The sequence below is a fragment of the Xenopus laevis genome, chromosome 1L (assembly GCF_017654675.1).
Source record: "Xenopus laevis strain J_2021 chromosome 1L, Xenopus_laevis_v10.1, whole genome shotgun sequence".
In the NCBI taxonomy this organism is placed as follows: Eukaryota; Metazoa; Chordata; class Amphibia; order Anura; family Pipidae; genus Xenopus; species Xenopus laevis.
In genome coordinates, this window is record NC_054371.1 from 229427730 (window position 1) to 229441346 (window position 13617).

A 13617-nucleotide genomic window follows, 5' to 3' on the forward strand; every position below is an offset into this window, starting at 1 on the left:
CCCCACCTACACTGTGTAACACTCACTCACTCACCCCCACCTACACTGTGTAACACTCACTCACCCCCACCAACACTGTGTAACACTCACCCCCACCTACACTGTGTAACACTCACTCACTCCCACCTACACTGTGTAACACTCACCCCCACCTACACTGTGTAACACTCACCCCCACCTACACTTTGTAACACTCACTCACCCCCACCTACACTGTGTAACACTCACTCACCCCCACCTACACTGTGTAACACTCACTCACTCCCACCTACACTGTGTAACACTCACTCACCCCCACCTACACTATGTAACACTCACTCACCCCCACCTACACTGTGTAACACTCACTCACTCCCACCTACACTGTGTAACACTCACTCACCCCCACCTACACTGTGTAACACTCACCCCCACCTACACTTTGTAACACTCACTCACCCCCAGCTACACTGTGCAACCCCACCTACACTGTGTAACACTCACTCACCCCCAGCTACACTGTGTAATACTCACTCACCCCCACCTACACTGTGTAACACTCACTCACCCCCACCTACACTGTGTAACACTCACTCACCCCAGCTACACTGTGTAATACTCACTCACCCCCACCTACACTGTGTAACACTCACTCACCCCCACCTACACTGTGTAACACTCACTCACCCCCAGCTACACTGTGTAACACTCACTCACCCCCACATACACTGTGTAACACTCACTCCCACCTACACTGTGTAACACTCACTCACCCCCAGCTACACTGTGTAACACTCACTCACCCCACCTACACTGTGTAACACTCACCCCCACCTACACTGTGTAACACTCACTCACCCCCCACCTACACTGTGTAACACTCACCCCCACCTACACTGTGTAACACTCGCTTACTCCCACCTACACTGTGTAACACTCACTCCCACCTACACTGTGTAACACTCACTCCCACCTACACTGTGTAACACTCACTCCCACCTACACTGTGTAACACTCACTCACTCCCACCTACACTGTGTAACACCCACTCACCCCCAGCTACACTGTGTAACACTCACTCACTCCCACCTACACTGTGTAACACTCACTCACCCCCACCTACACTGTGTAACACTCACTCACCCCCAGCTACACTGTGTAACACTCACTCACCCCACCTACACTGTGTAACACTCACCCCCACCTACACTGTGTAACACTCACTTACCCCCACCTACACTGTGTAACACTCACCCCCACCTACACTGTGTAACACTCACTCACCCCCACCTACACTGTGTAACACTCACTCACCCCCAGCTACACTGTGCAACCCAACCTACACTGTGTAACACTCACTCACCCCCACCTACACTGTGTAACACTCACTCACCCCCAGCTACACTGTGTAATACTCACTCACCCCCACCTACACTGTGTAACACTCACTCACCCCCACCTACACTGTGTAACACTCACTCACCCCCACCTACACTGTGTAACACTCACTCACCCCAGCTACACTGTGTAATACTCACTCACCTACACTGTGTAACACTCACTCACCCCCACCTACACTGTGTAACACTCACTCACCCCCACCTACACTGTGTAACACTCACTCACCCCCAGCTACACTGTGTAACACTCACTCACCCCCACATACACTGTGTAACACTCACTCCCACCTACACTGTGTAACACTCACTCACCCCCAGCTACACTGTGTAACACTCACTCACCCCCACCTACACTGTGTAACACTCACCCCCACCTACACTGTGTAACACTCACTCACCCCCACCTACACTGTGTAACACTCACCCCCACCTACACTGTGTAACACTCGCTTACTCCCACCTACACTGTGTAACACTCACTCCCACCTACACTGTGTAACACTCACTCCCACCTACACTGTGTAACACTCACTCCCACCTACACTGTGTAACACTCACTCACTCCCACCTACACTGTGTAACACCCACTCACCCCCAGCTACACTGTGTAACACTCACTCACTCCCACCTACACTGTGTAACACTCACTCACCCCCACCTACACTGTGTAACACTCACTCACCCCCAGCTACACTGTGTAACACTCACTCACCCCCACCTACACTGTGTAACACTCACTCACATACACTGTGTAACACTCACTCACTCCCACCTACACTGTGTAACACTCACTCACCCCCAGCTACACTGTGTAACACTCACTCACCCCCACCTACACTGTGTAACACTCACCCCCACCTACACTGTGTAACACTCACTCACCCCCACCTACACTGTGTAACACTCACTCACCCCCAGCTACACTGTTGTAACACTCACTCACCCCCACCTACACTGTGTAACACTCACTCACCCCCACCTACACTGTGTAACACTCACTCACCCCCCACCTACACTGTGTAACACTCACTCACCCCCAGCTACACTGTGTAACACTCACTCACCCCCACCTACACTGTGTAACACTCACTCACATACACTGTGTAACACTCACTCACTCCCACCTACACTGTGTAACACTCACTCACCCCCAGCTACACTGTGTAACACTCACTCACCCCCACCTACACTGTGTAAACACTCACCCCCACCTACACTGTGTAACACTCACTCACCCCCACCTACACTGTGTAACACTCACCCCCACCTACACTGTGTAACACTCACTCACCCCAGCTACACTGTGTAACACTCACCCCCACCTACACTGTGTAACACTCACCCCCCACCTACACTGTTGTAACACTCACTCACCCCACCTACACTGAGTAACACTCACTCACCCCCAGCTACACTGTGTAACACTCACTCACCCCCACCCTACACTGTGTAACACTCACTCACCCCACCTACACTGTGTAAACACTCACCCCCACCTACACTGTGTAACACTTCACTCACCCCCAGCTACACTGTGTAACACTCACTCCCACCTACACTGTGTAACACTCACTCACCCCCACCTACACTGTGTAACACTCACTCACCCCCACCTACACTGTGTAACACTCACTCACCCCCAGCTACACTGTGTAACACTCACTCACCCCCACCTACACTGTGTAACACTCACTCACCCCCACCTACACTGTGTTAACACTCACTCACCCCCAGCTACACTGTGTAACACTCACCCCCACCTACACTGTGTAACACTCACTCACCCCCAGCTACACTGTGTAACACTCACTCACCCCCACCTACACTGTGTAACACTCACCCCCACCTACACTGTGTAACACTCACCCCCACCTACACTGTGTAACACTCACCCCCACCTACACTGTGTAACACTCTCTCTCATTTCCCAGCACATTCATGCTCACTTACAGGGTAACACACTCACTACCTCTTACTGTGTAACACACTTACACTAAATGACCATGTAACACACTCAGTCACAGAGTAACACACATTGAGTGACAGTTGAACACATTTACACCCACACCAGGTCTGTAACAATCTCACTCACAATGTAACAATTTCTAAAAGTGAGTGTCTCTTACATTATAGAGTAGACAAACACTGGGGGACATAGAAACTTCCACCAGAGAAAATATATTGCGCAGATGAAGCCTTAATTATTAACCCCCTACAGCACACACTATATACACGTGTCTCAGCCTGTACAGATCCCTGCAGGGGGGGGCAGATCAGACAAGACTGGATATGTGGAAAGGTCAGACCGTTGGGCAGCAGGGGAAGTTCACCTTTAAATGAACTTTTAGTATGTTATAGTCCTCTCCTAAGCACTGTTTCAATTGGTCTTGGTTTTATTAATTATGTTTAACTGATCAGCCTCCCTGCAGTGCCCTCTGCCTGCGGCTTACCTGAATTCTACCCCTTACCTGAATTCTACCCCATTACCTGAATTCTACTCCATTACCTGAATTCTACTCCATTACCTGAATTCTACCCCTTACCTGAATTTTACTCCTTACCTGAATTCTACCCCTTACCTGAATTCTACTCCTTACCTGAATTCTACCCCTTTACCTGAATTCTACTCCTTACCTGAATTCTACCCCATTACCTGAATTCTACTCCTTACCTGAATTCTACCCCTTACCTGAATTCTACCCCATTACCTGAATTCTACCCCATTACCTGAATTCTACCCCTTACCTGAATTCTACTCCTTACCTGAATTCTACCCCTTTACCGGAATTCTACCCCATTACCTGAATTCTACCCCTTACCTGAATTCTACTCCTTACCTGAATTCTACCCCTTACCTGAATTCTACTCCTTACCTGAATTCTACCCCTTTACCTGAATTCTACTCCTTACCTGAATTCTACCCCATTACCTGAATTCTACCCCTTTACCTGAATTCTACCCCATTACCTGAATTCTACCCCTTACCTGAATTCTACCCCTTTACCTGAATTCTACCCCTCAGTCATTCCAACTGAATCTATTATTATTATGCCCATGTTTGTTCTTCTTACATGAGGGGGGGTGTCTAGGTCAGAGGGTCACTGAGATTTTAAAAAGAAGGAACAATGGAGGGGGGTGAGAGTGAGTCACAGTGAGTGTGATTAGATTGTGTGTGTGACACAGTGAGTGTGATTAGATTGTGTGTGTGACAAAGTGAGTGTGATTAGATTTATTCAAATCTATTGACAATTAGCTCTCATGTGAATGATCCGATAATAAAGCCAAGGACTCTGCGCATGAGATCAGACTAAATCAGCAAATGAGGGACATTATGGCAGCTCCTACATACAGTATACAGAGTAAAACCAAATAGGGGCCCTTATTTATTACTAAAAATAAACTTTAAGGGATTGTTATCCAATAAGTCCAATCCAATCCAAACAGTTCTCCTCTGACTGTTCAGGGTGACTGGACATGAGTGGAAAGTTTATAATAATGTTGCTTTACTTCCCCTTTATCTCATTATGTGTTGGTTCTTCCAGTACATGTACAGATGTGGCCCATAAAAAATTAAACTTGCCAGATTGATAGCTGCCTGAGCACATAGGAGTCCCCTTTCCCACCCCCTAACCTGGATAGAATTGCTCTCTGCATAAGACCTATGGGGTTTTCACTGTCCTGGGTTATTGTGATGCCCCCTAATGCGTATTGCGTGTCTTTAAAGGGTTGTTCAGCTTTAAATTAACGTTTAGTATGATGTAGAAAGTGATACTGCAAGACAATTTGGAATTGTTTTTCTAGTATTTGTGGTTTTTGAGTTATTTAGCTGTTTATTCAGCAGCACTCCAGTCTGCAATTTCAGCCATCTGGTTGCTAGGATCCAAATTACCCTAGCAACAATACATTGCTTTGAATAAGCACTGGAATATGAATACGAAAGGCCTGAATAGAAAGATGAGTAATAAAAAGTAGCAATAACAATACATTTGTAGCCTTACAGAGCATTTGTTTTTATAGATTTGAAAGCTGGAAAGACTCAAAAGAAAGCAAATAATTAAAAAACATTTTAAAACGAAAAAATGAAGACCAACTGAAAAGTTGCTTAGAATTAGCCATTCTATAACATACTACAAGTTAACTTTAAGGTGAACCACCCCTTTAAGGTAATGGCCAATCATGTAGCTGGGGCTGTCGTTTCCACATCATGGTGTAAAGGCAAAAGGTACAGCACATCCACACTATGGCAGGTACTGGCCCCTATGAGCTTACAATCTATCCTGCATAATCATTCTGCTACCCTCTGACTGTGGGTAACTTAACCGCTTACTCCGCTGCTGTTGAACTACAGCTCCCAGCCACCTTACAGGATCTTCATAGGGACTTTAAACTGATCATATTTAAAGGAGAGCAACTTCCTAATACACATTTGTTACATTTCATCAATCATTTTTGTTTGTACAATAAGGGGGTTATTTACTGAAAAACTCGACTTTATGTCATATTTTTTATTAAACCAATTTCGACCAAAATCCCATCCACAATTTTTCTTTTCTTATTGATCAATAAAATATCTTAAAAAAGTCGGTTCGGGAAAAAACTCGCTAAAATCGAGAGAAAACTGGAATTGTACAAATTTTTTGGATTTTACTCCAGAATTCCTTGATTTTTTTTGGGTTATCGGCCAAAAACCACACATTTTTCGGATTGTCGGGCCAAACCCAGTGCAGACCATGATATCTTCAAATTGGGATAGGGACATCTGCCGTTTACTTAAACATGACCTCGACGGGTTTGAGATCCAGGTTTTTGGATTCTGGCTTTTCGCAGCATCAGGGTATAATAAATCTTGAAAAATGCAAGGGTTTTTTTGCCCCAAAAATCCCAACCAGAAAAAAATCGAGGTTTAGTAAAAAAACCCTCTAAATGTAATTGCTAGCGAAAGTAGTTTCTGTGCCTTGTTGTTCTCTGCACTGCTGGTTATGACTACATGCTTCACTGAAACAATGCAGCTCTCCTGCAGTCAATGCCTTGCATGCTCTGGGGAGGAGGAGATTTACGGAAGATGGGCACAAGGCATCATGGGAAGTGCATATAAAGTGCATATAATCCCACCTTATAAAAAGGCAAAGATGGGTGAAATGAAACATGTGAAGGAGGAGACTCACTATGATGAGAGACACAGGAATGAGCCGCAATAAAGTCACTGAAGGTTTATGGGGGTGAAGGAAGAATTGGATTATCGATCCTGCAGCAGTTAAAGGAGTTTCCGCGTCACAGAATCCCCCTCGTTAAATATAATGGATAGAACGAGGCCGATATTATTTACCAGTCTTATTACACAACATCTGAAGCCCAACACAGATTCCCATCCTGCCCCATGCAAGTGTGCATCGGTTATTATTTAATGAGCCATTCATGACGTAGGATTATATTGGATTGGATTTATTTATACTGACCCCGAATTCATTTCAATTTCATGGCATCTTTTCTTCTGATTTGTGGAACAGATATGGGGACCAGGTTTGCACCCAAATATGCAATATTGGGGTCCAGACCCCCCATCACAGGGTCATCACAGTCCTTAATATAAGGATATTAAAAGATACCGAGGAGCTTCATTACTGAGGTTACAAGTAACCTTAGAAGTCATATAACTCAGAGGTTACTTCTAATATCCTCATATTTTGCAACAAGGGGGTACTTTATTTATTATAATACACAAGTTTTAGTGAATCATGTGACAGAAATGACATCACTACTCACTGTTTATAACTGATGACATCACTACTCACCGTTTATAACTGATTACATCACTACTCACCGTTTATAACTGATGACATCACTACTCACCGTTTATAACTGATGACATCACTACTCACAGTTTATAGCTGATGATATCACTACTCAACGTTTATAACTGATGACATCACTACTCAGTGTTTATAAGGATATCATTCACAAGATATTCATGGCTTTTGTATATTATATTTGAATTATAATGACATTGGGGTCACCTTCCAGAGCACCCCTAGACCTGCAGCTGCCCCTATACATACAATTGTGTCTATTACTCTCTGGCTGTGGGTGAATTAACCAATTGTTGAACTACAGCTAGGTTGCTAGGGTAATTTGCACCCTACCAACCAGATGGCTGAAATTTCAAACTGGAGAGCTGCTGAATAAAAAGTTAAATAACTCAAAAACCACAAACAATGAAAAAAGAAAACCAATTACAAATTGTCTCATAATATCCCTCTGTACATCATACTAACAGTTAATTTAAAGGTGAACAACCCATTTAAAGCTTTTGCTCAAATAACCATCTACATTAGATAATCCAAACATCTATTTATATGTAATATGACAGTGTCTCCAATTGGACTCAGAAGGGCAAGTAGGCTAGTAAACTTTCTAAAAAGGCATCCGACCCTTTCTTAAAGGACCCATTGCAGCTGCCATATCTGGGAGAGATTCACAGAGGTGTTGCTGGAAATCCTGCTGCTATACTATGCTATACAGGTATGGGACCTGTTATCCAGAATGCTCGGGACCATCGGTTTTCAGGATAACAGATCTTTCTGTAATTTGGGTCTTCATGCCTTAAGTTTACTAGAAATTCATTTAAACATTAAATAAACCCAATGGGCTGGTTTTGCTTCCAATAAGGATTAACTATATCTTAGTTGGGATCAAGTACAAGCGACTGTTTTATTATTACACAGAAAAAGGAAATCATTTTAAAAATTTCAGAAAAAATAGAGTCTATGGGAGACGGCCTCTATGTACTTCGGAGCTTTCTGGATAACGCGTTTCTGGATAACGGATCCCATACCTGCAGTGGTTCAACCACAACTATGGGGTGTAAAGGAAACCAGTTTTAAAACTTTGGATTATAAGGATAAAATGGAGTCTATGGGAGACAGCCATTCCGTAATTCGGAGCTTTCTGGATATCGGGTTTCCGGATAAGGGATCCTATACCTGTACTATCAATTGCTATATGTGATGATAATACGGAATTATGAATTATAGGAAACAAGTACTGGACCTTTAGAGAAGTCCTAAGCACAAAAGCATAAAAAAGAGAGATAAGAGGGACTAATTAGCTAATGATTTCAAGAACGTCCTGATTTGATGTTTCTCTCTTTATGTAAAGGAAGTTTCCTGTAAATGAACCGATTGTATACCAAAAAGTTCCACTATTTACATACCTAATTGAGTTTGTATTGAGACTCTGATGGAAAGGGCCGAGTGGGAATTCCACAGATTCTTTCCATTCTCTGATTATGTTGAGAGCTGGGATCATTATTGTTAGTCGATCTATCGTTGATTAGGCACAAATGCTAAGGTGGGGGGTATTTATCAAAGGTCAGGTTGGGGGGGGGGGTTTGAATGTTTCCTGGCAGTTTTCCAGCAGTTTTAGGTTGATCTCATTTATCAGAAGGTTCCTGACTGTCGAATTCTGCAGTTGCTGAAATGTAGGGTTCTGCAGGATTCTATTAGTGACCTAGTCTTAAAGTAGCCCAAAATAACAAGAATATTATGGGCAGCATGAAGATGATGGCTCCACTGTCCCTGTTCCATCAATAGGTGCACTTGCATGTGATTTGGAGAAGGACTAACTGGCACAGAGCGCAACTATAGGGGAGTGCAAAGAGTATCTTTGGAAACAAGTACCTAAATAAATGGGATGCATACTTTCCTAAAATCTTATAAACTAGAACTGGTCAGGAAGACCTATTTTTCAGTTTTGGGTAGCTTTAGTTTGTGCAGAGGGGTCTAATCATGATGGAGGTGTCATGTTCGGTATCCCAAACCCAGAACAAATGCCAAGGTTCTGGTTACGGCTCACACTTCCACTTGTACTCGGATTAGGGTTGCCGCCTTTTCTAAAAAAATACCGGCCTTCCTATATATTTATCTTTTTTCCCTATTAATAACATTGAGATCGGCAACCCTAACTCGGATGCCGCCAGGTCATAAAGTGCGAGAACCAAGGTGAGGGTACTGGGTAGGCAAGGGAACCAAAACGTGTGACAGTAGGAATGGGGAAAGAGCTAATTGTAGTTGAAGAAATAGGTTGAGTCAAAACTGATCAGTCAGCTCAGTACTGAGTCAGGGTCCGGAATAGTCAGTAACAGGCAATGGTCGGTTCAGGCAGTGATACAGCGATGGTCAAGGACATGCAAGGGCCAAGGAACAGAGAAATACACTAGAATCGCAACCGGGAACTACCGTATATACTCGAGTATAAGCCGTCCCGAGTATAAGCCGAGGTACCTAATTTTACCTCCAAAAACTGGGAAAGATTATTGACTCGAGTATAAGCCAAGGGTGAGAAATGCAGCAGCTTCTGGTAAGTTTCAATCAAAAAATTGAGGGTTTCTGCTCCCATTGGAGGTGCCGGCGTCTTGTTTTTGGATGCTGGCGACCATTCTTGGACGCCCGCGAATATTCTTAGACGCCGGCGACTATTCTTGGGCGCCGGCGACTATTCTTAGGCGCCTGCGACTATTCTTAGACGCCAGTGACCGTTTTTGCGCTTGACCCGAGTATAAGCCGAGGTAGCGTTTTTCAGCATATTTTGGGGGCTGAAAAACTCGGCTTATACTCGAGTATATACGGTATCTACAATAGGCCGTGGGCGATGGGAATTAGGTCATGATGATGTCACAAAAATTATAGGACGCACGCATCAAGAGGAAGAAGACGGATGTGGGTGTTACCGCCACCCTACTAGACCACCAGGTAACCTACAGGAGACTGTGTGAGATTGGCCAGCTCATTGACCTAAATTGGTACAGGTATGGGGCCTGTTATGCAGAATGCTCGGGACCTGGAACTTAAAGCTGGCTGTAGATGCCAAGATATAGTCGTACAAAACGAAGATTCTTACGATTTTTGGACCGTGTGTGGAGTCTCCTGACATTTTTTGTACCGTGGCAAGTCGTTTAGACGATTAGACAGGTTAAAAGATTTCTGTCGGCTACTGATAAGATCTCTGAAAGTATTGCCTGTCTGACCATATTAATGGGAGATTTTGTCGGACATGACTTTCGTACTATTACTGTCTGTCAATTATTGACCAGAACATCGTCTGATTTGTTCTTTTTACTACTTTAATTATTCTGAATGGTTCGTTTTAGATCGTTAGACTAAAACAAACGATCGTTCATCGCACAATGGATAAAATCTGAGTGTCTATGGCCATCTTAAGTCTACTAAAAATAATCCAAATTAACAAACCCGAAAATAAGGATTAATTGTATCTTGTTGGGATCAAGTTCAAAGTACTGTTTTATGATTACTGAGAAAAGGGATCTGAATTATTTCATTGAGTCTATGGGAGATGGCCTTCCTGTAATTTGGAGCTTTCTGGATAACGGGTTTCCAGATAATGGATCCTATAGTTGTATTAATGTTACTAATGTTAGTATATATATATAGCACTGACATATTGTGCAGCGCTGTACAGAGATTATACATCATCACCACCAGGATCACTGACGCTTGGAGTCCTCTGGGTGAGACTGAGATAAAGTCACATGACTGGAAGTAAATAGGCCATGTGAATCAGGAAATGTGCAATATCCTTTTTTTCCATTTAAAATAAAAAAAATTTTTTTTCCTTAAACCAAATCCCTGTCAGCAGGACAATGCACATTGTTTCCACAACAAACACTTTATATACCGCTGGTCGTGTTTAGTAACAGTCAACAGAGTAATTTACTTGCAGTCAGACTTCCCCATTAATTCCGGGACCACACAGTCGGGTGTTGCAAATGTGGAGCCTTATAAATTGGGGTCAGCTCTTTGTCTGAATCTCATACGGTGGAATAAATGAATTTCCTATGGTCCCAGGCTCATCTGGTAGTAATATGCCGGAGATCTGGATCCCAGACAAACATGTGAGCGAGGCTCCTTCTCATTTCCCTTTGTGTTTCTGAGCTTTGGAATTCTGCAGATTGATGGTGATCATTGGAAATAAAAATAACTGTCTGGGAATTCTATTACCTGCCAAATCCTCTCCATATGCTGCACAGCACAGGGGGGCACACTCGCAGGCTATCTGCTCCCTTTTGCACAGGGCTGCAGGTTTAATGTGGCCATACATGCAGAGATCCGACATGCCGAGGTCACCAAATGAGCGGATCTCTCCTCGATCATGGGCCCAACGATCAGATCACAACTAGGAGAATACAGGTAGTTGGACGAAACCGATGCAGTTCTTGATCCGATGGAATTTTTAAACCTGGACAGAAAACAATTGGAGCAGCCCAGTCTGAGGCCCCATACACTGCCCAATAAGGTGCAGACTTAGTCTGTTGTTGGCAGCTTATATGGGCCCATGTATGGGGAGCTTTCAATGATGGGGCCCTGGAGTTGCAAGAAGACTGGGGTCCCAACCTCATGGGCAGGGCCGGATCTCGGGTGCCCCTAGGGCGCAAGCATACACGATGGAGGACTAGGGAGCTGCACGTCCCCAGTGCTCATCAGCAAGAGGCCAGGCAGCATGCCTCCTGCTCTTTCCAGCTATTTAGGCCTCTCCTATTCATATTCCAGTCTCTCATTTAAAGCAATGCTTGGTTGCTAGGGTAATTTGGACCTAGGACCAGGAATCGGGCTTTCCCAGCAGGATTCGGCTGAATCCATGTGCCGGGCCGAACAAATTTACATATGCAAATTAGGGGCCGGATGGGAAATCACATAACTTTTTGTCACAAAACAATGTTTTTTTCCACTTTTTACCTTCCTGTGATTAATTTGCATATGCAAATTAGGATTCTGATTCAGTTTTGGTATTCGGCCGAATCTTTAATTAATATTTAATTCCAAATATTGGATTCGGTGCATCCCTACTAGACACCACCAACTGGGGGCAGTTGTGGGGAAAGTGCATATTCCTATGAAGTCCTTGAATTCATGCCATGTGCAAGTAAAAATTACCCAAATCTCTGCTCAGGAGCAGGTAGCACTGCAGCATCAGGTACAGTCCATCACCTAGTATGGATGCATTTCATGCACGGTCTATGTGCAACATGCAGTAAATAAATTATATTTGAGAATCAATGGTACTCTGTGCCAAAACCGTAGACTCTGTGATCTACAGCACTTAGAGGGTTAAAGCTCTTTGCCGAAGTGGTTCACTTTAAGGGCAGCAGAGGAATAAAGACACGGCAGCCCAGTGCCCTGGCACCCGGAAAAGAATTGCGCCTTTGTGCGAGAGGGACGGGTACTCAGCTGCGCTCACAAATGCATCTTTCACAGGGCTCTTGCCTGCAAGCTGCTCATATTTGGCTCAATATTGTTTTCATTCCCTTCTGCTGCCCCTCTGTTTCCTGCTGAGAGTGGCACGGGGCAAGACAAACAAGCAGATTATGAGCCCAAACACATTCTGATTTATGGCTAAATTATTACTGTGCTGGCGGAGTGCTCTGGCCCATGTGCCGGGCCCCGGGAACATCTGGAGGAGAAGGAGGGACCTTCCTGCTGGCACCTCTGGCCATGGCAAAGCTTTAATTACGGATTAAGACACAACAGGAAATTGAAGGCTCCGCACAGGGTCCACTTTGTGCTCTTGAATCCGACCGTGCTTGTTATACGCACCCGTGTGCCTGACACAAAACATAAGCCCTGCACTCTGGGCCCCAAAATATATATTTTTGTTACAAGAAGGTAAGGGCGCTCGCCAACAGCAACAAACCAGGTTAGTGGAGTGTCAGGCCGCTCGTGTTAACAGCTTGGAGTCATTTATCATCGACTTTCTCCGACAGGTGCAAAATACCAGCCTTGTTTGGGGTTTGGAATGGTGAGAATCTGCAGGATTTCTGGGTCAACCCATGGTCTGACCCTCAATAACCGCGGCCCCAGCAGGGATCAGAGTGAATTTGTATATTCATCATAAGCAAATATGCCTTTTCACATTATATATCTATTATACATCTGTACATACCTATTGTATCACCTCTGTGTTCCCATTATTAATTTAGTTGTTCACCCTATGGTGATAAAGACATAAAGGTGGATACACACAGACAATGCTGTTTTTTTTGTAGTAAATGAGGTATTCCCACAGTCCAAAGGCAAATGTATATTTCAAAAACGACTGGTGTTCCGGAAACCCATTATCCAGAAAGCTGCAAATTACCGAAAGGCTGTCTCTCACAGACTCCACTTTATCCAAATAATCCAATTTTTTCAAAATAATTTCTCTAATAATAAAACAGTATCTTGTACTT